Raw genomic sequence first — 23832 nt, forward strand, 5'->3', positions numbered from 1 at the left:
CCCCTGGATAATCACCCTCCTTAAAGAAAAATCAGAAAAAAATATGGGAGATTAATACTACTAAAACTATTAAAACTATGTCTTTGTTATCCTTTAAGAAAAATTATTCAATTAAACATGAATGGTAAAACTTGTACTTTAAGCATAATTGATATATACTTAAAATTGTAAATTTGTAAGTTGTAAAAATATTGAAAAGCAATATTATATATAAATATACATATACATACATATATATATATATATATATATATATATATATATATATATATATATATATATATATATACTGTATATATATATATATATATATATATATATATATATATATATATATATATATATATATATATATATATATATATATATATAATTTCATATTTATATTTATATATAAACTAACGAACACATGCATGTCCCCATTGGGAATATGATCTTAAGCACTTAGCTTTTCGATTTTGAAATATACCCAGATATAATTTCCACTGAAATGTTATTAAAATCTTGATGGAATTGGGAAAGGGAACTGGTCCTTTTTCCATCATGTGGTGGAATCTGTAGGAGAGCAAATTTGTTCAGCGTCTTAAAAGCTACACAGCAATGTTAAAAGTTTTCGTTGCTAGACCCTGTGGTATTCACACCATATCCATTTTGCGCTAATTTCTGTAACAAAGGCTTGTTTTTTTTTCAATGCTCCCCTGTATCAAGAACAGTCAAATGTCGTTATTACAATAATTAGTGATGCTGTTCATTGTAGCTGGTGCTGTTAAGGCATTCTCGGAGCTTTCGATGAAGCTTTAGTATTTTTTCTTCCCTAGTTTTAGATTAACATCAAACATAAGAAAACTACCATCAGATAATTCAGCAATTTCCAGAGAATGTACGAAATATGACCCCAAAAATACTTATTAAATAATTAATCAGGAACGCATCAAACAATAAACGGACTCTGGCCAATTCAGCGACTACATTCACAACAGAGCAGTTACCGTCTCCTGCGCTGCAAGTGTTGCCGAGCGTCCGGTTAGATATTCCAAGGACCTTCCTCGTTTGCTCCTTGATAATCAACACAGGTCTGACAGGGCGTCGTTGTTTCCGACAGGAGTTCGTTGCCGCTGCTGTCTCCTTCCCTGCTGGAGGTCCTGAGACAGATCTTGTCTCTGTCAAAGACAGCTAAGTGATTCACAGCAGGTAAGCGCCTTCTCAATAACAGGCCAGGACAAAGCTCACTGGAGAAGCGAAATCTTGAGAGGATTCTCTCTCTCTCTCTCTCTCTCTCTCTTCTGTTTATGCTTACGAAGTCTTTGTCTTGGCATAGCATTTTCCTTGTTTTCTATACATCACGTAAATAGTCTAACTAATCACACATTTTTATTTGCTATAAAATTTAACATTTAAAAGCTAATATATTGACTTGCCATTGACTTTTATGTAGATAGAAGTACCATTCTTCTAGTTTACTCTCTCTCTCTCTCTCTCTGCACGCGTGTGTGTAAGGGTGTGCGCGCGAGCGTGCGTTTTTCCACATACACGTAGAAGGGGAAAAATCTAGAAAAATAAATTCACTTTGAGACGTCATGTACGTTAATTTTGTGGTGTTATCGTCATGCAATTTATTTTGCGGTCTGTTATTATCTCTCATTCCTCCGTGTGTCAAACACAGAATATGGTATTCCATTTGTCCAGTCTTTGAAAGTGAAATCTATTCTCATAAGAAAATTCAGATTCTAAATTTAACAACAAGGAAAGGGCTAAAGAGTCCTGGTGGAAAACAAAGACAATACGGATATTTCATAGACTAAAAAGGCTAAAATATTGCCTGACTCAGATGTGTCTAAAAATGAGACATATTTGCGAGCGAACCTTACTGGTGTCATTGTTAGAATTAGTGTTTAATCGTATCAACATCTAATGAAATCTTAAATAATGCAGTATGAAAATAAATTTGGTTTCGTTTTGCGAAACTAGGGCTCTTCGATTTCTCTATAACCAAATCTAAATTATAAAAATCAAAATTATAAAAATCAGCTAAGTGTCAAGTTTAGGAACAGAACTTCAGACCATTATGAAGTTAAAATAAACGTCTAGGTATGTATAGTTGATGAAAATTAAAAATAACTATAACAAAGGGATAAGTAACCTACGTATATGTAGTTGATGGAAATATAAATGGAAAATAACGGCAATTAAGAATTATCCAACGGATATCACTTCTGCAGTCTCAAGCAGATCACTAAACAATCAATCTCTACCCGTCGCATCTCGTCTGCCCTTTTATCGTCCCTCCCTTCTCTCAATTATTCAGTCTTCTTTCACCCACGAGATAGGTTCTGAAGTCAGGCATGTTTTACTCGACGATCCTTTCTGAGGTAATGAAAAGTCCGGCAAGTTTTGGTAACTTTTCTTCGGTTTTTAGGCAACTCGCAAAAACCAAAATAAGGATATCCCTAAATTGATTTAGCTTTATATTAGGTAGCTGAAGCGAAGGGTCTTCTCAATTTCCAGTTTCCTACCCACTTTGGATTCCATTAAAAGCACCATGTGAAAGGACTTGAAGCACTCAAAAGGACTAGGACGAAAAAACTAACATTCTAAGGAATGTTTTAGAGCAGAGATGGGGAACCCAGGGCACGCGTGCCAAAAGTGGCATGCTAACTACTACTCCTGCACTCGAAACCCTAGGCTCACATTAAAAAAAATTCCTAATTTCATGTATGCCTTGGCAACCACTTACGGCTTTGGAGACATGGGGAAATGGAATATATGCATGCGGGAACTAGTGTTTTTGTTCAGACTTTACAAGTGGAACTACCTGCGTATAGCTCTCCAATTGTTGCTCCAGTCCAATGTCGAATCTTTCAAATGCGCAGATTTCTCACTGAAAGTACACATGCAAAGTTCCAAATTTTATCAGGTTTCCTTTTGATGCATTCAAAAATTATGGAAGTTTCGCCTATGCTCGACTGATCTGGTTTTGTCGTTACTACGCCCCTTTTAAAAATACGATAATCGATAAAAATATCACTTGCTGAAAACTTTCAACGGGCGACTAGTTAAACTCTTAAGACGGTGATGTGTTGTCAAAGAAATTCCGTCGGAACGAGAGCATTTCTCTCTCTCTCTCTCAAAGATTAGCCCAATACACGCACGCACTTACAGGTTGTTTTCTGCTGTTTTACAGTGCACACGTTTTTGATTACTGGATGTTGAAGACCCTCGCCACTGAAGCGGCATGCAGAATATTTTCAGGAGCCATACTTTAGACAAACAGCTTGTTAAGCTAGAGGACGGGCATTTAGCACTACTTTAACTTGAGTTGAAGTATATACAATACACAGGTGTTCACTCAAACTCTCATCCTTACTGCTACAGCCATCAACCCCAACGAGTGAAACCCACCTTAGTTTTTTGTGTATATCAAAAAAAAAAAAAAAAAAAAACTCAAATTCAGTACTAGTAGGTCTACAGACCTTGTATTTAATGTTGTACGCCCGAACTTAAGGATATTCTCCCAACTTCAATTTTACCATACGCATACTACTTCCAGTAAATACATCACATACAATGTTGAGCTTAAACATTCAAATATTCCGAAATTTTCCACCCCAACATTAAGCATCAATCCTATGTTCAAAACTACAAACTCCTAAAGTTTACTAAGCATTTGAACTCCATGGCGAAAATGCTTGGACAGTAGAGCTGTAGTTTATTTTTGCTTGAACAGCCCTTTGTAACCTCTAATCCTTTTCTCCAGTGGTTTGGCCTTTACATTGGTGCCTAACATTCATTTTGACCTATTTTACTTTAGTAAAAGGATTTTGTTTCACCTGTTTTCACTTTCATCTTGCTGGTTAAGGTAATTTTTGCAGCAAGTCTGTAGCTTTAGTTTTTAATACTTTGTGAATTAGGCCGATTGTATTTTTATATTTCCGCCATCAAGTAGTTTTAGTTAATACCAGTGTCTTTGTAAACGGCTAGTGTTTTCCAGACCTTATGCAAACAGTGAATGTTCTTAGGTCCCTCAACGATCAAACTACCTTCGTTGTAATAACCACAACTAAAAGTTTTGCATTCTCTTTTGTACTTCTAGCCTGAATATACCGCTGGGGAAAAATAAACCGCTGGGGAAAAATAATAGTCAGTATAAATAGCTGGGTAAAGTTATGGCTATAAAAATATCCAATAAACCACTCCCAATAAATTAAATTACTCACTGACCAGTCAGAACTCACTGACCAGTCAGAACTTTATCATTTACAGAGCCTTGTAGCAATAATTTACCACATACTCAGACGATTTTTTCAGGAAAATTCTCAAAAATTTTAGTCCAAAATTATTTAATCAGGAATTAGTTGACAGATTTATGAGTAAAAAGTACAATATATATTCAGGAATTAACATCCGTGAGCAAAAACCATTCAGTACACTAAAATAACCTGGAAACTTGTGCAATATTTTTATTAATGAATGAACTTTATAAAATTGATAGTATAAAATTGATAGTATAAAACTGATAAAGTATAAAATTGATAAAGTATCAAAATACTACAACTATGGCAATGTACAGTCTCGTTCTTTAGATTAGTATTTTTTCAGTACATTAAACCTATTCACATGGAACAAGCACAGGGGCCATTTACTTTAAATTCAAGATTCCAAAGAAAGTTGGTTTCAACCTCCCACCGCAGACCCCACACTGCAGCAGTAACTGATCATGACAGCCAGTTATTTTTCATCGCCCCGGGGGAGACGAACCCGTGACATCCGAGTGGCATACCACGACACTAAACCCCACTATACCAGCGGACATGCAGACAATCCAATACAAGCCTCATATTCCGGAACTATCCTTTATAACCTTGCATTTGGGATAACATTTCTGCCTTCAATTATGCAAAATTTCGAAAACCAGTTCAGATTCGCTTGTCACTTAAGGGTCCACAAATTCGTTCTGTCTTGCTAGTCACCATTTCACACCTTGCCCATCTTAAATGTTTAGGCAAAACATCCTGTAATGGAGATAACTTTTTTATTAACGTGCAAAATAAAGAAACTTTTTAACCAGCAGTTCAAAAAAAACTTTGATATTGAAGCTGATATTGAAACTAATAAATCTGTAAAGTTTCCAAAGAAACAAAATATAGTTTAGTCTCAGGACTACTAATTAAGCAAGGTATCAATTCTCTTAAGATTTAACTGTCCGTTTAAATTAGCGATTTTTAACATTACAGCTGAATATTGCTCCACACATTGTTTTCCCTAGGTTGAAAGCAAACTACAGGGTCAAGCTAATAAAATATAAATTAAGTCTTACTACTGGTTATATTTACTATTTTACTGTGTCTTAAGATCACAGAAAAACATGCTTAGTGGCGACTTGAGCAAAAATCTTTTGCAAGGAACTATACAAAACTAGCCGAGCAGTTAAAGTCAATTTAAATTTAAATATGGTTCTGGAAAACGGTAATTTAGAAAAGAGTAGAAACCTAAATCATGAAATTTCCTCATTTTAGAATCTCTATAAAACCACTTCAGGTAAAACTATTCGACATTAAGCACAAATTCCGGATACAAATTCTACCGGTTACGATAACCACTAGTAGCTAAAATTGAAATTGGTAAAACTGGAAACACACCAAACCAATGTTAATTTCAGGCAGATTTCAGAAAGTAAAGCTTGGGAATCCAGTGCTTACTTTCCTCAAGGAATATGGAGGAAAATTTTGAAAAAAGCTGTGCATATAGAAATCTCTAGAAGACTACATACTAACCAGCCCTAAGAATCTCAGTCTTTAAAATACTAAAAATTGAAGCACGGGCACTGAATATAAAAAGCACAAAAATTACTTACTAGCAGCACTGAATAGCCGAATCTCTTTCCCCCTCAACCCCATCCATATAACCAAAAGTTCATCCCCCAAGAAAAGAACTTATCACTGAATCCAGCCAAAGTTACTAGCATTGTATAAATATTCCACCTGATGGCATCTAGGCCGGCAAGATGCCGGCAAATGAAAAAATCCATAACTATTACTGTTTTGGTAGAGCTTTAAGAAGCATGCACATGCGCAAAAGGAAAAACCAAGGTCATTAATAGAAAAAATTACATACAAGGCTAGACGGGTATGCCCAGCAATGTGGCAAGATACTCCAAGACTTCTAGTTCAACTCAAGCGCCTCACTAATAAACCAACATGCTTCAAACAAAATAAAGCTTTATCACATGGTAACTACTAGTAGACATTGATCATAACACCTATGGTAGAAATAGGTACTTTCCACCTGGAAGAGAACTCAAGTTTTAGGTCTCCCATGAACCTGCATATAGTAGGCCTATAAATACCTACTATACACATTCACGGGACTGCCCCCACCCCAACAGGGGCTCGGTCCCTTATGGGTGGGGGCATAAGTTTGAATCAGTAGATAAAATTATAAAAAACTGCCACTGTTGTACTAACGAATTGTAATATTACCTACACAACTTACAAAGTCAAGGCAAATACTATTCACCTCTACCGAGAAAAAACATACCTGAAAATTAACCTTTCACATTCATCAAACTTCACATTAAGATTATCAACATTCAGGGACACTGTGGTAAGGTAAGGATTTCTAGTGAAAGCTTGCCTCCTACTCAACCCTTAAACCAAAGCAGCCTTACGTTAAATTGTCTCATTGAGTAAAAAGTAAAGCACAAGCTTGTAGTAAAGACTAAAAAATCCAGAACCATTGCTTTAAATTGTAACTTTACAAAATTTAAACTAATTTGAAAGATTCCACAATTCTCTCACAGGTACTGCACTGATACTGGCTCAATTTCAACCCCGCAGCTACCTCGCAAAATAAAAAAAAAACCCTGCAGCTACTTCCCAAAACCACGCGCGCGCAAAAAAAAAAAAAAAAAAAAAAAAAAAACCCAAGTTCCTGAAATACCCTGAACTTAAGCACAAGTAATTTTGACACTTCGAAACACTAAGAAGTACCTGGAAACAGGAACCTCAAACTTTATGGGAAGACACTTTATGGGAAGACTGCAACAAGTTAAAACATTTCACATAAGCATAAAACAAAGCTACTACAACCACAACTACAAAGTTTCAAAAACTTCACCCATTCACTGGATACCGATTACAAACTGCACATTTACTGTATACGCATTACAAACTGTAAAACTCAATGCTCCACATTACCTTCATGGTTCAGTGCAGGTCACTCCATGGAGACCGTAATAACTACTCTTTGACAGGTCAACTGTCTCCGGTACTAGGCTGGCTCCCACCACTACCTGAAATCAAAGTTAATTAGACTCTCCAAACGTAAAATTAAAGTTCACTTTAATGTAACCGCCAACAAAATATTACGACCAACTGTTTAATTTTGAATTTGAAAGTACAAAAGTACGAACAACAAAACTGACTTAACAAAAACCACAAAACTCACTAAAACCTCACTTCCAACGAACAAACTCAAAAACGTTTACGTCAATGATAAAAGCACCCTTAAGTTACCTTTCACAAACTCGGCTCAACTCTGCGTAAGCGTCATAGACTACTATCTGTGCCACAATTCTTAAAATCTCAGTACACCAAAGTTATTCAACCAATTACACTACAAATAAAACACTGTATAAACCTAAAGTATTTACACGTCAAAGACAACAACCGCTATACGTTCGCACTCACACCCAGCAAACCGAACTAAGTTCTTGTTAACGTCTCAGACCTAAAGTCCAAGGATAAACAATTCCCGAACATTCGCTTTCCGACAAGGATCTTAAAGCAGGTATCGTCACACTTCTAAAATCTGTTCGCTTTGATAAGGAAGGATCCTTTTATGCATTTATCATGAGAAGTTTTTTTTTTTTCTTTTTTTTTTTCATTTACCATTTTCCCCTTATCGTTTCGAATGGGAAGGTATTAGATTCCCCATATACTTTACGAAAATATGAGCCTCAAACTGAAAAATATAACGTTCATGCATACGTAATCATGTTGTCACTTTTCTGAAATCGTTTTTTTTTTTCAGAAAGTTGCCGAAAAGGTTTAATAACTAATCGTGATATTGGATGATATTTTTTACTTACATTATAGCCAAAATATCTTTTCGCCCCATTTATGGTGATCTTGCTACCGAAAAAAAATGAATAACCTTTGCATTAGCCATGAAGAATATTACCGGGAGAAATAAATAACGTGCATTTCAATCCTCAGCTTACTTGCCCTATTCAGACTATTCAGACACCTTGTTTATTAGCTTACAATAGTGATTTCACTTGGGAATGTTTATTTCTTTTGAAGTGAAAGAACATGTTTTATTTCATCAACTAATAATCCAATGCTTCATAATATGGAGGCCAGTGAACTTGTAAGCTTTCAGATTTTTAAAATTAATTCTGAATTAATTTTCAAAGTAAAGAAGGTACGAGCTAACACACTAACATGTATAGAATATAATGAAATTTTTCTTGTAGAGATACATATTCAAAACCAGACTCATTATTATTGTTACGATATTTGAACTGATCCAACAACAGCTCTTAAAAATCTGTAAACATATAATAACCTCAGGTGCGATAAAAAAAAAATGAAAAAACAATTGAATACATGTATAGTTGAAAAGTTAGTGACGGCAATACAATACCTAAAGTAAATCACATATATATATCAAATCTTGATTTAAAACTTAACTGAATTTTGTAACGACCGAAAGACTTATGATCACCCAAATCAAACTCAAGCGGCAAGAGAGGCGTGCTGAAGGATTTCTGTTCTGAAAATATAACCTTTTAATAAGCTGCAAGGTGAAGAAACGCGAAAGAAAGGAGGAAGATGGAGAAATCCCTATTCCAAAATAATTCCCAAACCGGTATCTGCGCAATACAGCTAGATTTTCTACTGTACGATGAGACTGAAATGAATTTAGGTTTAAGCTTAAGGTGAGAATTCTGATATCAATCACAACGACAGTCTTGTTTGAGCTCACTCATGGAGAAGGTTGCGTGAAGAACGTCTTAAGATAAGAGAATAAATTTTCACATAAAGGCAGATGAGCATTAATAAATGTTTTGGAGCCGTCCAAAACGCAGGCTTATCAATGCCGATAATATAATACACTTAAAGGCATGTTAAGCACAATTTTTGCTAGAAATAATTGTTCGCTTTTCGAATGTTAAACGTTAGTGTGAAGCTTGAAAGAGTAGACTTGAAAAAAATAGTATGGAACAACTGGTCTTTGAATCACTCAAAAAAAGCAAAGCTTAGTTCCATTCAGGGATAATTTTTGCTAGAAATCATTATTCACTTTTCGAATGTTAAACGTTAGTGTGAAGCTTGAAAGAGTATACTTGAAAAAAATAGGATGGAACAACTGGTCTTTGAATCACTCAAAAAAGCAAAGTTTGGCTCCATCGTAAAAACTTTCAAGTCTTGGTTCACCTCCTTGCTTCATGACATGCTTTCTTCTTCACTCTCACCTTCCACTAGAACACTTTACCCATTGTCTGAATTCCTGTCTACAAGCATACTATCTGTCTAGGAATTTCATCTTTAATTATCCTTGCTTTCCATAGCTAAATTTCTCACGTTTTCATCCCACAGCTCACTATTTTTCTTGCCTCTTGTTACCTTCGTAACACTGAAAAATAAAATTTTTATACTCCCTATATATTCCTTTAACTTCAGTGACTTTAACCTTAGTCAGTCTTTAAACACAAATACTGCTTTCTATGAACACCTCGCCTCCCTATCATTCTCATTCATGTTCATTTTCTTTACAACTGAATTTTCACCCATTCTCTCCAACTTCAGTTTCCATCTACCGTAACTTCCATTTCAACCATATTGTGATCAGGTATACGTACAGCCACTCTAATTCTCACCATTAGGTGTATTTACTTTGTTGTTTGTATAATGTATGTTTAAAGTTCACCTAAGAATCTTATAACATTTTCTCTTGGGCATGTTTGTTGACGAATAATCTATGGAAACCATGTATTTCGATCCCTCAACTGCTTTCTAAACTTATTTTCATTAAAACTTTTTTCAGTCTCATTTTCTCCATCTATTCTCTTGTCATCTTATTTTGCATTTAAATCACGTAGCACTTTTACCCTTTTATACTCTCCAAACCTAACAAGGCATTAATGGCGATGTTTAAAAAAAATCCTTTAATCTCATTCTGCATTGGCGCTTTACATTGTTTAGAACATCGTTAGCTGACAAGTATCAAAGTCAAGTGATTTTAATGTGAGGCAAAGACTGGAAATTTAGCAGTTCATGGCTTCTAGATTACTTTGTGAATAGTAATTTCGATGGCGTATGTCCCTCCTTGTATCATTATTGTGTTGCATATTAAATATACAGGACATTTAAATTTCGACTCGGCTCCTTAATTGTTTGTCAAGATAATCATTGCGAAATAGCTATGTTAGGAAGCTCAAGCTTAAATTAGACCAGGATTCGTTACGTAAGTATTGCATTACTCGGAGTGTAACCGAATTTCATCACTTTCTGAAAGTAAAGTAACTCATAAGAGAAACTGTAAGCCAGGGTGTATATAAGTGCGGTGACCGCCCTATAGTCCGAAGGCCCGATAATCCGAAGGTCCGATAGTCCGAAAGTCAGCAGGCCCGATAGTCCGAAGGTCCGATAGTCCGAAAGTCAGAAGGCCCGATAGTCCGACGGACTGTAATCAGCCCCCACCCTCCATAGCTAATACGGCAAAATTGTAACCAGTAAACACCCATAAAAATACCAACCTACGACTATCGGACCTTCGGACTATCGGGCCTTCGGACTATCGGGCCTTCGGACTAACGGACTGTAATCGTATAGTGCTTCAGTATTGTAATGAGACTGCAAGGTGAAATGCTTTTATATTTCGCTAATGGTAACACTATTATTCGAGTGTTAATACGAAGTATGTGGATCTTATTTGTAATAAATCAACATAATGTGCCTAAGCTTGCAGCATATACTGCTTGTTATTAACATTCTCCAAAATTACAGGTAATTATACACCTTTTGTGACGTGATTTTCATTGGGAATAAGATTAAAAAAATGGTCTTATTCGTTTGAACGAATTTTGCTAATTTATGAATTCGGTTTTATGTTCCAAAAGCGTTTAGCAACATTTACTCGAAAATGCTTCTCTATGTATCACGAAATGCGTTCGAAATGGGAACGGGGAAACAAATCAAAGCTGGTAAACGAAAACAGGTAATTTATTTAAACAGAAGTGAAACGGCACCTTTTTAGCTTCCACTTGAGTATAAAGTGTTTGGCGGTGTGCTTTTTTAATCCTTGAATTTACTATCCTTGAACCTTTAAGATGCAAACTATAGAGAGTGTCGTGCTGTCCTCCAGTTCAACCGCTTCCTTTAACAGTGTCATATCTAAACTGATTTCGGTACGATGTGCTGTACAAACTTTTTCGAAGTGGGGTTCTTGGTCTTCGGTGTTTCGTAGGGCGAGGAGGACCGTTATGGAGGTAAGCTGTGTTGCTTTTAACCGTTGTCATCGCTGTGCTCTTATAGGTCTTTGAATTCTGTTGGGAGAATCTAGTCCCCGGTTTCGTTAAATTTCAACAGCTAAACTAATTTACTTAATTACATCTGATATTCTGAACGTGGGAGTGCCTTATATAAATTTGTGGATAGCTGCCTATTCATTTAACGGTTTATATATGAAATCTGATTACTACGGTTTTTTTAAAAATAAATGGTCATTTTCAGGTGGCTTTTGTGTCGGCGTTTGGCAACAGTTTGCGTCTAGAAATAAGGCATTAAAGTCCTCAAATAGGATGCTTGGAGAGATTACGCCAATCAGGGAAGTTACCTTGACACCAGGTAAGGCTTATGAATTTAAATGTAGGTGAAAATATTGGTGCGTGTCTGTTTAGTAGTGCTGTTTAGTGACATGGATATATATGGAAGTGGAGTCAGAACTGCAGGTATGACATTGTGACTCAGTTGATTAGTATTTGTTGTGGCATGATTGTCAAAAGGGGAATAATGGGAACATATTGTTAATTGTATAGCACGTTCTAGGGAAGTTAAGTTTGTTTGTGCGAGTTTGTGGATTTGTTTGTGCGAGTTTGTGGATTTGTTTGTGCGAGTTTGTGGATTTGTTTGTGCGAGTTTGTGGATTTGTTTGTGCGAGTTTGTGGATTTGTTTGTGCGAGTTTGTGGATTTGTTTGCTTTTTTGTGCTAGTGTCAATTTGCGAGTTGTTGCGTGTTTGTGTTGGTGCGAGTTGTTGCGTGTTTGTGTTGGTGTGAGTACTAGATGCTTTGTAGTTAGTTTCAGCTTTGTGTAGCAGGGTTTAAGGTTTGTGTAGGTGCTAGGTTGAGGCTGAGTATTAAGTGGTAGGTCGATCTGAAACAGGTTTAGGAGGGATTTTGCTGATACTTAGGTTTGGTGTAAATTGTTCCCTACTGTGAAGAAATTTAAACCTTGTGTAGAGAAGCCTTTCAGGGATGTGTTTGAAATGAAAGCCTGTGCTAAAGCGTACTTCGGTTGAAGTATGACAGCTTGGATCTTTGGCGTTCTGGAAGATTTACCAGCAGTTGCTGGAAATATGGTTATAAATTGCAGGAGTTTCAGTTAGCACAAGAAAATGTTCATAAATTTTAAACATTAGCTTCAGACAGAATTGTGTGACGCTAAGTGTTTGAATGTTAATGTGGGTGGGTGGCAGCGGGATAAAGATATAAACATTGACTTCGTGTTAGTGGTGTTATGAATGTTGTATGTGTATGAAGTCTGAAATTTGTATTTTTTGTTTAAGAGCTTGAGTTCAGTCGTTTAGTTGCATGTCAAGTGTTTTTTGTATATAAGGTAAAATTTCCAAATATCTTTGGGTAAAATTTTATAAGTTGCCAAGAAGACTCCAGCCAGCCATTTTAGTACGGAAAACCATTTTGGGTTTTTCATGCAAAATAACTAGGAAATGATAGGGTACTACAAGAACTTTAAAATACGAATATAAATTAACGTAGGGGTGTTTACTGGTTACAATTTTGCCATATTAGCTATGGAGGGGGGGGGGTTTATTCTTAAAAGTCGTAATTTTATCAAATCATTTGCGCATGGTGTTTATGGGGTTCAGAATAACGAGAATGAAGAGCTCTTTTTAAAAATTTAGGTTACAATTCCATAGCGTGTATTGGCAACTTATAAAATACCTATTTTTTATGTCTATTGCATTCTCTTCCCTTATACCTCCCACCCCTTCAGGGGTGGACCCCTGTTTGGGGTGGGGGTACTCCCATGAATGTGTATAGTAGGTCTGGCAAGACCTACTATATACAGGTTCGTGGGAGATATATAGTAGGTCTGGCAAGACCTACTATATACAGGTTGGTGGTTGGAAACCAAACCACCAACCACTTTCCTTTCTGGTGCTGAGCACTCTTACTTATTTTTAAGGTGAATATCTAATGGATTTTGATAGTTTTGGATCATTAAAATAGTAAATAGGTACGTTAGTCACTTCTTGCAGATCTGTGCTAAGACATTGCATTTCGTATAGGTTTCCACGAGAGTTTGTTCTCGAGTGGTTTTTACTTGGTCAACATAGATGAGTTAGGTCGTGTGCCAGCATTTGGCCAGTTCTGCTTAGTTAAGGGGAGTAGTTTGCCTTGAAGGTAACGAAGATTGATAAATGCACCTGTGCCTGTCTATGGTCAACGCAGCCTACTAAGGTTTTGTCCTGGTGTCTTGTTTTTAGTCAGGTTTTCTCTGCAGAATGTTTTAAAGTCAATTGGGTATTTACTTCAGTTATTGTAAGGGCTTGGTACCAATTTTCTCATTTCTTGGGAGGTTCACTAGTTTTGGCAGGATCCCCTAAGTTTCGCCAGCTCATGGTAGACTGCCCTAGTTTTGATTTCAGTATTCCTTTGCCTTTATCCTGTGCCTTGAAAATTTCGAGAAGGATTCTACAGGTGGATTCTACAGGTATTTTGTATGATCAAGTAGTTTATAGTTTTAAGCTGAAAGCGGGTAGTAATTGTTCAGTTTAAAGTCTGCTCTTGTTCTCCAGAGTTACGTACATCAGCATTACTGGGATTCTCAAGTGGTTTCCAAGTTTTGTAATTTTATCTAACCACTCGAAGCATTTCATTGCTCGCATGTTTTTTTTCTAACTTGTGCTTTCGTCTTTTGCCGGAAACACATTAGTATTACAGCTTTCGTTACTTGTTTCAAACGCATTAAATTCTGCAGAGGCTTATTTTTCGTGTTTCATACGTTATGTAATTGCCCATTTTTGCAAGCATTTGTCTGATAGCTGTTTAACAAACATTTTTATATTTTATCTCAAAGCTGTTATTTCTCAATGTTTATCAAACATTTTTACCAGTCTTAAAGCTGCTATCCATGCATCAAAGATACCAAATACTATAATGTATAGAAAGCTAATCAAAGGTTATCCCCAAGCACTGATCTTAGTTTCCTTGCTAGAACTCAGTAGACTGAAGGCTTGATTTTCCCGATATTCATTACCAGCGTGCATGTTCCCACAAACTACGATTGATGTTTGTTATAAATCAACTTCTGTGGATCCTTCTCGAGTCTTCTCACCTTCGCATTACTTTCAGCGTTTTATTCCATTTATATTTCAAGGACTGCATTAAGTAGCTTAACTACGTAATTTTAATTGACTCTGAAAAGCATTATTCTAAATTCACTGGAACTACATTAAGTAGTTTAACTACGTAATTTTAATTAAGACTTTTTGGGGGGTCTGACAATACTTCGATTACTCTAAATTCACTGGACTGCATTGTAATTTAACTACGTAGTTTTTATTTCCCGGTTTTCTGGGGGTCTGACAATACTTCAATTAAAGTCTGTAAATGTTGGCTGCACTTTAGTCGTATGTATTTGGCAAACAAGAACATTTTGAATTTTGCTTGTTACTTGTACCGCGTGATTTTCTTATACTTGGGTTTTTAATAAGTTCCAGAACTGCAATGGTGCGAGGTGTTAAAATAGCAAGCTGTCGTATGTACGCGTTTTATCAAACCTGAAACTGAGTTTAATGATAATGCTTCAACAAAAATTTAATTAGCAATTTTTTCTATTCTGAGTGCTTTTTCCGCTGAAACCAGTTGTCTTAAATGAAGCACCTCTGTGAGGGTTCCCATCCTAATCAATATTAGTACCGTGACTCTTTAATGTCTTAAAACTTTCTGGACATTTTGTCCATATGTAATATAGGGACTTGGGCACTGCACATAACTACATAGTTGTGATTTATGCAAGTTTTGAGGTATGTTTCTTAAATAGTTTAAGACCTTAGTCTTCATTCCAAGTTTTCATTCCATTGCAGGTACTAACTGGAGCAAATGGTTATCAACAAGACTTAGAATGGAAGCTTTTATTTTTATGAAGGTTTGTGACAGGCAGATGTATCCACCGAAACTGCAGCTTAGGAAGTTGAGATTTCAAGAATGCTGAGGAATACAGTTGACAGCTGCAAGGAATGACTGTATTTAATGATGCTAGTAAATTTTACATGAAGTATTATTTGTAGACCTGTCTTTTTGTTTTTTTATAGCATGAGTGTGTTAACCAATATCGAATAAAAGTGATTATTTTCAACACGTAAATTTTCTTTTGAGCGTCACTTGATGTGCTTCACAACTATTATGGGTTAGTCCCCAGTGGCTATTGCCAAAATAATTTACTATAAAAATTTGAATCCCGTAATATTCTCACATGAAGCAAAGACTTATTATTCAGCGTAATAGAGACTTCACTCTTCAGTATATTTCACGAAAATAAATTACCATATGTTTGGCTTTCTTTCCATAATATTGAGACAAAAGTACATTGTAGTCATTATATGGATAAAACTGTCAGCGGAACAGAGGGCATTTCTGATATTCCAAGACATAATCTGGTTTTAGATTTTCAGTGGCTTTGGGTAAGACCAAACTCAACGCAGTTTTGTTGGTGGCTAAATGTGAATTAGCTTAAATTTATAAATATTTAATAAAAAAAAAAAACCGCTGTTTAAAGAAAGTTAGCCGGGTACTTGCCAACACATTAATTCTTCTCAAGGTCGGTATTTCATGTCCAAAGGACTGATATATGAAAAAACCAAATTTTGAAAGATACAAACCTTGAAAGTATCGAATGGAAACTAAGGTATTGGGTACAGATATTTGAATTTTCTTTACCACCTTCGTATACAAATCAAAGATTTATTGCCAGGTATTTCATATACATCAAATAGTAACAGCGTGCCGATACACCCACCTTAGTATATTTACGTTCCAAGGTTGCTTATCTAATAGAAATTGGGAACTCCATAATTCTTGGAGCAATGTTAGGAAATGAAACCACCTGTGGCACAGGAGCAAAATTTGCGTCCCTAAATTCGCAGTATGTCAAAATACATGTGGCTCAATGCATAATCTACATGCATCATTATAATCACCTATATTTTTCCATTTATACTTATAATAATTATATACTAGCCATAACTTACTAAAATAATTATGTACTGAATCTTACTAATATATACTAGCCATAACTTACTAAAATATACACTGAATTTCACTGTCAGCAACCTCATCTAAATACATATGAGAAAGTATCCAGTAAAACTTCATCTGAAAACTGCCTTGCTCTACTCTAAATAAACCAGCTTTACACTGGTACACAGAATCAGTTGAAGTTCATTCTTAGGCCACTAAAACCCTGTCCACACTAGCGGGCACTTCCCGACGGGCGCCCACTGTCCTCATAACCCGTAACACTATACTGACCGAGTGTGGAGACAGAGCGATGTGATTGTCTGGTAACAATGCATCAGGAGCGAGAGAAAATATAAATAGCTGGAAGTACCCGACGGGTATGCCCGCTAGTGTTGACAGGCCATTATACACTATACGTGGGCAAGTATGAATAGTTTTGGCGAACGCTTCGAATCAGTGTCGAGGTATGGTATCGAAGCATTGTGCTCACGTCTGTTGAGCCGAGAGCGTGTTTACATGGAACCAGGACCCACTTATATAAGAGGGTCCTACATGGAACCTGCTAACTAAATCCGGTCGCAGACATTCCTGAGCTCGACAGTCATGCCTGGGTACACCGGAAGACGACAGATGGCTGCACTTTTGAGTATTGAGTGCAGGGTTAGTTTTGAAGCCTAGAAGGAAAAAGTGTTGGGGTCAAAGAATGGTTATGGAACAAATGTGTGGATCATATAGCCAAATATTTAGTGAATTTCATACTGCGGATGCACAGTACATGCAGCAATACATTCGCATGACCCCAGAACTTTTCACAAACAGAGCGGATCCGTCCATTAATATCGTTGGCTGCAGTTGCAGACAGCGGTAATGCGTCCATTGCTGTGGTGTACGGAGCCCGAATGGAGTGGCAGGGGCCCAAGTGGGTGAGCACGCAAATACTCAGCTCACTCGAGCTGGCCAGGAAATGCAGGTGGTTCAGAGTTTGTCTACACGAGCAGTTTCCAAGCAGAGCTTCGGTACCATGCTTCGAAACCATACTTGGGCCAAATATCGTGTATAAGAACCCTTACAAATCAGTGCAAGCAAAGCACCCTGGGGAATCTACGAAAAATATATATTTTCCCGTTTTACCTGCGACAGTTTTCTGTCCATGAATTGCTTAAATTAACTAGGCTGTTGTAAAGCTGGTATCCGTTTCAGTTTAGAAATTATCTAAACGGTATCAAATTTTGATATGGCAACTCCACATCCACCCTTCACTCTTATCAGAACCATCACAACACTTAAAAAAAATGTATTAAATTAGTTAAGTGTTTTTACCATTATGTAATTTAACACGTTAGCATGACACTCGCCCTTTTTGTAAACCAGTTTCCTACCTTTACATTACCAAATCTGGAGAGGCCATAGTTTTAGCAACTGAACCCAGTATGTCACGACACGAGGACTTAACATAGCGATACAATTTCCGTGAAGAGCTGCTTGCTCGAACAGGAGATTTAAACTTTCCTGATACATTGACAATTATTTCCATACTTTTTTCCTCATTTGCAAAACAGCAGTAGAGAATTTCTAAAATTCGGTCAGCAGCACTACACAAATTTAATTCCATTCTCAGTGTTATCCTGGTACTCACTGAACTTCCCAAGATAATAAGCATGTGATTGTTTTGGGTAACCTCTCATCTGTAACTCCTTGAACAAAAGCCACAACTATACAGGCGCTGCGTAATCGATAACTGATATACAGTAAACCATTCCCATAAGCGAATGCCTACTCCATTACGTCTGTTCGCGAGCACTTGTAATGGTTTAAGTCTCGCCAGAAAAAGATTTCTAACCATAGTTTATCTCGAACGTGGTCTTTTTAAAAACATTCACATTCCGAGATAAAACTGTTGCCTGTCAATAACTTTAAATTGAAAATTGTCTAAAGTCTGTCGCTCCCATTTTCGTTGATAACCCATTTGCAATCAAGGTTTGCAGCTCCTCAGTTGCTAATGGCAAACTAGCATCAATCATGTTGTATAAGAATATCGCCAGCTTAAATAACGATCAAAGCTGCTCTGAAGTTGTGCCTTGTAATTATATCCAAGACAAAGTAGGGCTCAGTAGTACCCGATCTTGTGGCATACCCAACTCCAATAACATTCGCTCAGATTCCTTATCACTCGAACCACTCTTTGGCTTTCCTACCGGTTGAGTAGCTCAGTATTCACTTTAACAATAAAACTTTCACACCTTTATTTACTATTTCTTCTAGAATTGCCTCGCCATTTGCCCCATCACAGGAAGCCTTGTGGTTTACAAAAGCTCTGCTATTGCTTAATACTTTAAGAACGCAATGCGTTGTATTTTTACTAAACTCAAACAAATTTTCAGATAGTGGTTCTCCAGTAACATAATTAGAACAAATCTCAACATTATTTTGCAAAAAAACATTTCGGATATAGGCCGATGTCCACAATAACTTTTAGGAATCGGAGTCACCGAAGCTTTCTTCCATTTTATAGGTAACTACTATTTTCATAGGACACATTAAATCCAGTAGAGTACTGTCAACTATTGTGATTAAACAATTGTTACTCCATCCATAACAGGGGAGTTTTGATTAAAGAAATTTTCAGAAAACCTGCACAATAATTCCCTCTTAATATTTTCTTGTTACTGACGTTTCAAAGGCTATTTGGATCATACTCACCCTAATTAGATCAAAAGGATTGACTCCATTACTTTTGTGCCTGCCGTAACAGACTATTTCAACCTCGAGCAACTTAATTATCATATTACTTATTTTTGTTATAGACCCCCATATCATTTTCTTTTCTCGTATGCAGTATCATCAATAATACGTAGGTGGTCATCAGCAAATTTTCGTTACACTGTCTTTCCGCTTTTTGTAAACTTTGTACGTTTATGAATTTGATTCAACGGTTCAACCTGTTCACGTCTCCTAATACTAAATATTTGTTTCTAGAGGAGTAAGTAGCCAATTTCCCTATATTTCCAGTTGTGAAGATTCCAAAATGATCACAGCAATTCACGCACAACAAATACACCTGCTTCAGATTCTGCCAGATTGAAAAAGCATAATCGAGTCTTCCCCCTTATGTGAGTGGGTTCTTTCTTACCCAAAACCCTAACATTATCATGAAATTTAGTATATTATGCAAAGAACACCCACTTCTATTTTCGTATCCATCGGTATCTAGAGTTTCATGACGCGTATTCAAATCGCCCAGCAATAAACATGGCTCACTAAATAAGGTGGAAGGTAAATTTTCTAGTTCCAACAAAATGAATAAATAAATATAGGCATTAATAATATACCTATGATATGATCCTTTGTGAGAACGTTAACTTTTAAAACCACTCTACCATTAACCGTAACAGCTGTTTCTAAATTAGGAGGAATGTTGTTGTTAACGTCGTTCACCCCCGTGTGGTGTTTCAAGGATCTGCAGGTAACTCAAAACTTTGATATCCTGGTAAATGAAAAGCTGAACTATCCATTCCTACCTCTTGCAAAGCTATTACATCAGTACCACGGCATAAAACATACCTTTTCTGTAAACTGTTCACATTCCACGATAAACATTTTGGTTCAGGTGGCGCCATTGTCATCCAATTTTTCCGGAAAATTTCTAACAAACGAAGACATTCTTAAGACCAGCAGCAGGTTGTTGCACATATCTCAGTACAGCACCCAACAATGTAGACTTTACTAGCAATATCATCATTGGCTAAAACATTAGTTTGAAACTTTGTTTGAACACGTTTGGTACTTCTATACCAGTATTTTTAATATATATATATATATATATATATATATATATATATATATATATATATATATATATATATTTATTTATTTGAACACATTTCAGCTTCATCATTCCTCTCTAGTACAGAATCGTGTGTAACGCCTTCAACGCCACTTCTAGGAGCAAGATGCTTTTCATTAACCAAACCTTTTGTTTTGTAGAGTTGATGAAATTGAATATGCATGGATCAAAATAGTTTTTTTGGTTCATATATTTCCATATGCAGAGTGCCAGTGCATCATTATTCTCCGAATTAGAATAAACTCTTTGGCTATTAATTTCTAAGCCTCACTCTGCCCTATATGATAGTAGACGTTACGGTGTAACTCGATTGTCTAGTGGCCAGAGATTGTTTGATTACACATACCGTTTTTCCTTTCACAACATGAGGTTTCTGTTCACATAGCGAGGGACCTGCAAAATGCTCTCTCCCATAATTGCACCATTTAGAATTAGTTTTAACTTATCCTTTTTTTTTCTAGGCATAAATACCCTGTTGGACGCATAAATACCCTGTTGCCCTTTTTGCTACACTTAAAGCATTGAAGTATTAAACAGGTGATTCGTTGTACACGGCAATCCTCCCATACCTTATATATGGGGAAAACAGGCTTTCTGGAATTTCACCTCTAATAGGAGCTATCATCTGTGGCTTGGAAATAACCTCACAACCTTACTTTTTTTTTTTTTTTTTTTTTTGCCTTTTAGCCCAAGCAAATCGTTTGTCGGCTAGCAGTTCCTCTTCATCCATGCAAACCGGAAAATCAAAGACCATCCCCTTAATTTTCCCTGATGCCTAGGGTACCCAAAACAAACACCTTCAAATTTGGTGGTTATCAGGTGCCAAGCAGGCTTCTCACCTAATTCTAGGTGTTTCTTATGTAACTTCACAGTCCAGAACAACTTACGATAATGATCCATGTCGAGGCTATAAGGAAATACAAAACTTTCCCCCCATCGTCCTCCGCACCAAAATTAAGTTGGTTTTCTGCATCAGAACTGCCACATTCCAAAATGTCACCATTAACAGAAGATATCTTTTTATTCGGAGGCGAACCTACATTGACACTGCTAACATCATCCATTACCATGTTTGTGCTGCTTCCATCCCCTCTAGATTTCTCGTTCTTCATCCTTTTCATATTACTCTTAACTTCGAAGCCTTCACTTGTATCGCTGCTTGGCAACATCAGATCAGAGAGTGCAAAATCTATGCAATTATTATCTCGTCTGTCTCTCAAAACTTTGTCGTTATTTGATGACATTCAGTAAGTACCCCTCACAATACTCGGTGGCCGGTAATAAAGTCACATTAATTTATGGTTAAGTATATCTTAGTTTAACCAGACCACTGAGCTGATTAACAGCTCTCCTAGGGCTGGCCCGAAGGATTAGATTTATTTTTACGTGGCTAAGAGCCAATTGGTTACCTAGCAACGGGACCTACAGCTTATTGTGGAATCCGAACCACATTATAGCGAGAAATGAATTTAATTTATGGTGGCCAGTAATAAAGTCACAGGGGAAAAATTCACAATATTTCTTGGGGGCCATAATCTTTATGATATTTAGCCTTTTGTTTATGTTTAGGCGGAAATCCCCAACGGGCTTGTACTAAACACGCCGCAAAGGTGGATACATACCGGGTTTAAAAAAATAAATCCCCAACGGGCTTGTGCTAAACACGCCGCAAAGGTGGATACATACTGGGTTTAAAAAAAATCCCCAACGGGCTTGTACTAAACACGCCGCAAAGGTGGATACATACTGGGTTTTAAAAAAAATCCCCAACGGGCTTGTACTAAACACGCCGCAAAGGTGGATACATACCGGGTTAGAACCCTTGGGAGTCACTATGTAGGAAAGATTATTGTGATTTTTTTTTTTTCTGTGACTTTTTCACCTGGATTCCAATACTCAGAGCTCTATGAAACTGAGAAAAGTTTTGTTTTCCTTTCCTGTCACTCATGAACCAGATAGTTACTCAAATGGAATTATAGGGTAGCCTATGTTTCCAGTTAGACCTCCACATTCCAAGAATTAGTCCATACTTCGAACACTTGCAAAGTTGATCTTTTCCTACTTGCTTTCCGGGTAGTGATCATGAAGCACCTGTAAGTGTTTCTTTGGTAACATTTTTTTTTCTTCTTAATATGGAACTGAATCCAATAAGTTGAGTGTTTAGCTCGCGTATAGGAGTTTTAGTTATATATGTATTGATGCTATGTTTTGAACCAGAAAGATAACGGTAGGGGGATGGTCTGCTTACAAAACTGAAAAGTTGTATTCACTACTTCTGTATGTTCAGGGCATTTACATTTTCCCCAGGTGGATAATATTATTGTAGTTTTACTAAATTGGCCAGCTAACTCAGAATTTCAGTCCTTAACTCTCCTTATCAGCTCAAGCATTTTGATTGCTCCTGAAATTTTCCCGCTACGCAACGAAAATTTACCAGAAGCTTCAAATTTCATTTCGATAACACCATAATTGCTGTAGATTTGAATCTGAAAGAAATTTTAAAGAAAGTCGTAAAGTCATAAGGCCATAGTACATTTCGCTTGACAGTTACTTCCGATAGGAGGACCGTTTTGAGGGCGAATGTGTGCCTACTTTAATGGTAATTCCTGGGAACCCAGAGCTTGGTCCAGAGCTAGACCTTGGCCCAGAGATGGAAATCGGTCGTTGCTCTTGGTAAGCATTCACTTCCATTCGGTTAAGATTTAATATGCAACTACCCGTTATCTTCTTGAACACTGTTGGTACCAGAGCACGAGCGAACATCCTCTTCTACTTCGAGCCGTCTTGTGGTGGTGGCGGTACCTGTGGCAACAGCTAAAGGGTTATGAGTTCGATTTCCAAGCGAACAATAAAACATTGTAGGCATGATTTTTTTTTTTTTATCTAGTTGGGATTTGTTCAAGGAAACAACAAATTAAGCACATTTACTACTTGGTGTCAAGGTTATTGTTCTAGGTAGTAAATGTGTGTGTGAGAGAGAGAGAGAGAGAGAGGAAATATACGTTGTGTTAGTAAATGTAAGGGAGATTCGCTAGTTACTCTCTCTCTCTCTCTCTCTATCTCTCCGCTGATACAATTTCTCACAGCAATAAACTTATTGATGAACGACCACATTATCACAGCGAATTCTATGAGAATCGATTCAGAACAGCCTTGGAGGATTCTTGAAATTTTCGTCCCATTCCTGCATCTTATTACACTAGATCATAAGATTTTCATGGCAAATGCAATGGCGATTTAAACAGTTGCTTAGCAGGGTAATCATTCTTCTTAATCAAAAGTTCAGTAAACTAGATTTTTTTCGTTTGAAGCCTTCGTTCCCATGGGCTTCTTGGCTTCCTGAAATTCATGGAGGGGAAAATGCAAATGTGGATGAAAGGAAGAGGGGGAATTGCAGGGAAGGAAAATGGGACAAGGGTTAAGAGGAGGAGGTATTAGAAGGTGAAGGGGAGGGTAAAGATGAAGAGGGCTGAGAAAAGACGAATATTATAGGGTGAGGAAAG

At 36.8% G+C, this 23832-nt stretch overlaps 2 long non-coding RNA genes across 2 annotated transcripts; one reads left to right on the top strand and one right to left on the bottom strand.

Moving 5' to 3' along the window:
- Positions 1 to 4320: 4320 nt before the first annotated feature.
- On the bottom strand, positions 4321 to 7673 carry LOC136828517 (uncharacterized). Its single transcript, XR_010850081.1, has 3 exons — positions 7512 to 7673; positions 7194 to 7288; positions 4321 to 5009 (listed from the first exon to the last, which is right to left on the bottom strand). It is a non-coding gene; the product is annotated as an uncharacterized lncRNA (long non-coding RNA).
- A 3162-nt stretch (positions 7674 to 10835) lies between these two features.
- LOC136828690 (uncharacterized) lies at positions 10836 to 15604 on the top strand. The gene is made up of 3 exons (XR_010850184.1): positions 10836 to 11491; positions 11736 to 11849; positions 15333 to 15604. It is a non-coding gene; the product is annotated as an uncharacterized lncRNA (long non-coding RNA).
- The last annotated feature ends 8228 nt before the right edge of the window (positions 15605 to 23832 follow it).

The sequence above is a fragment of the Macrobrachium rosenbergii genome, chromosome 43 (assembly GCF_040412425.1).
Source record: "Macrobrachium rosenbergii isolate ZJJX-2024 chromosome 43, ASM4041242v1, whole genome shotgun sequence".
Lineage (NCBI taxonomy): Eukaryota > Metazoa > Arthropoda > Malacostraca > Decapoda > Palaemonidae > Macrobrachium > Macrobrachium rosenbergii.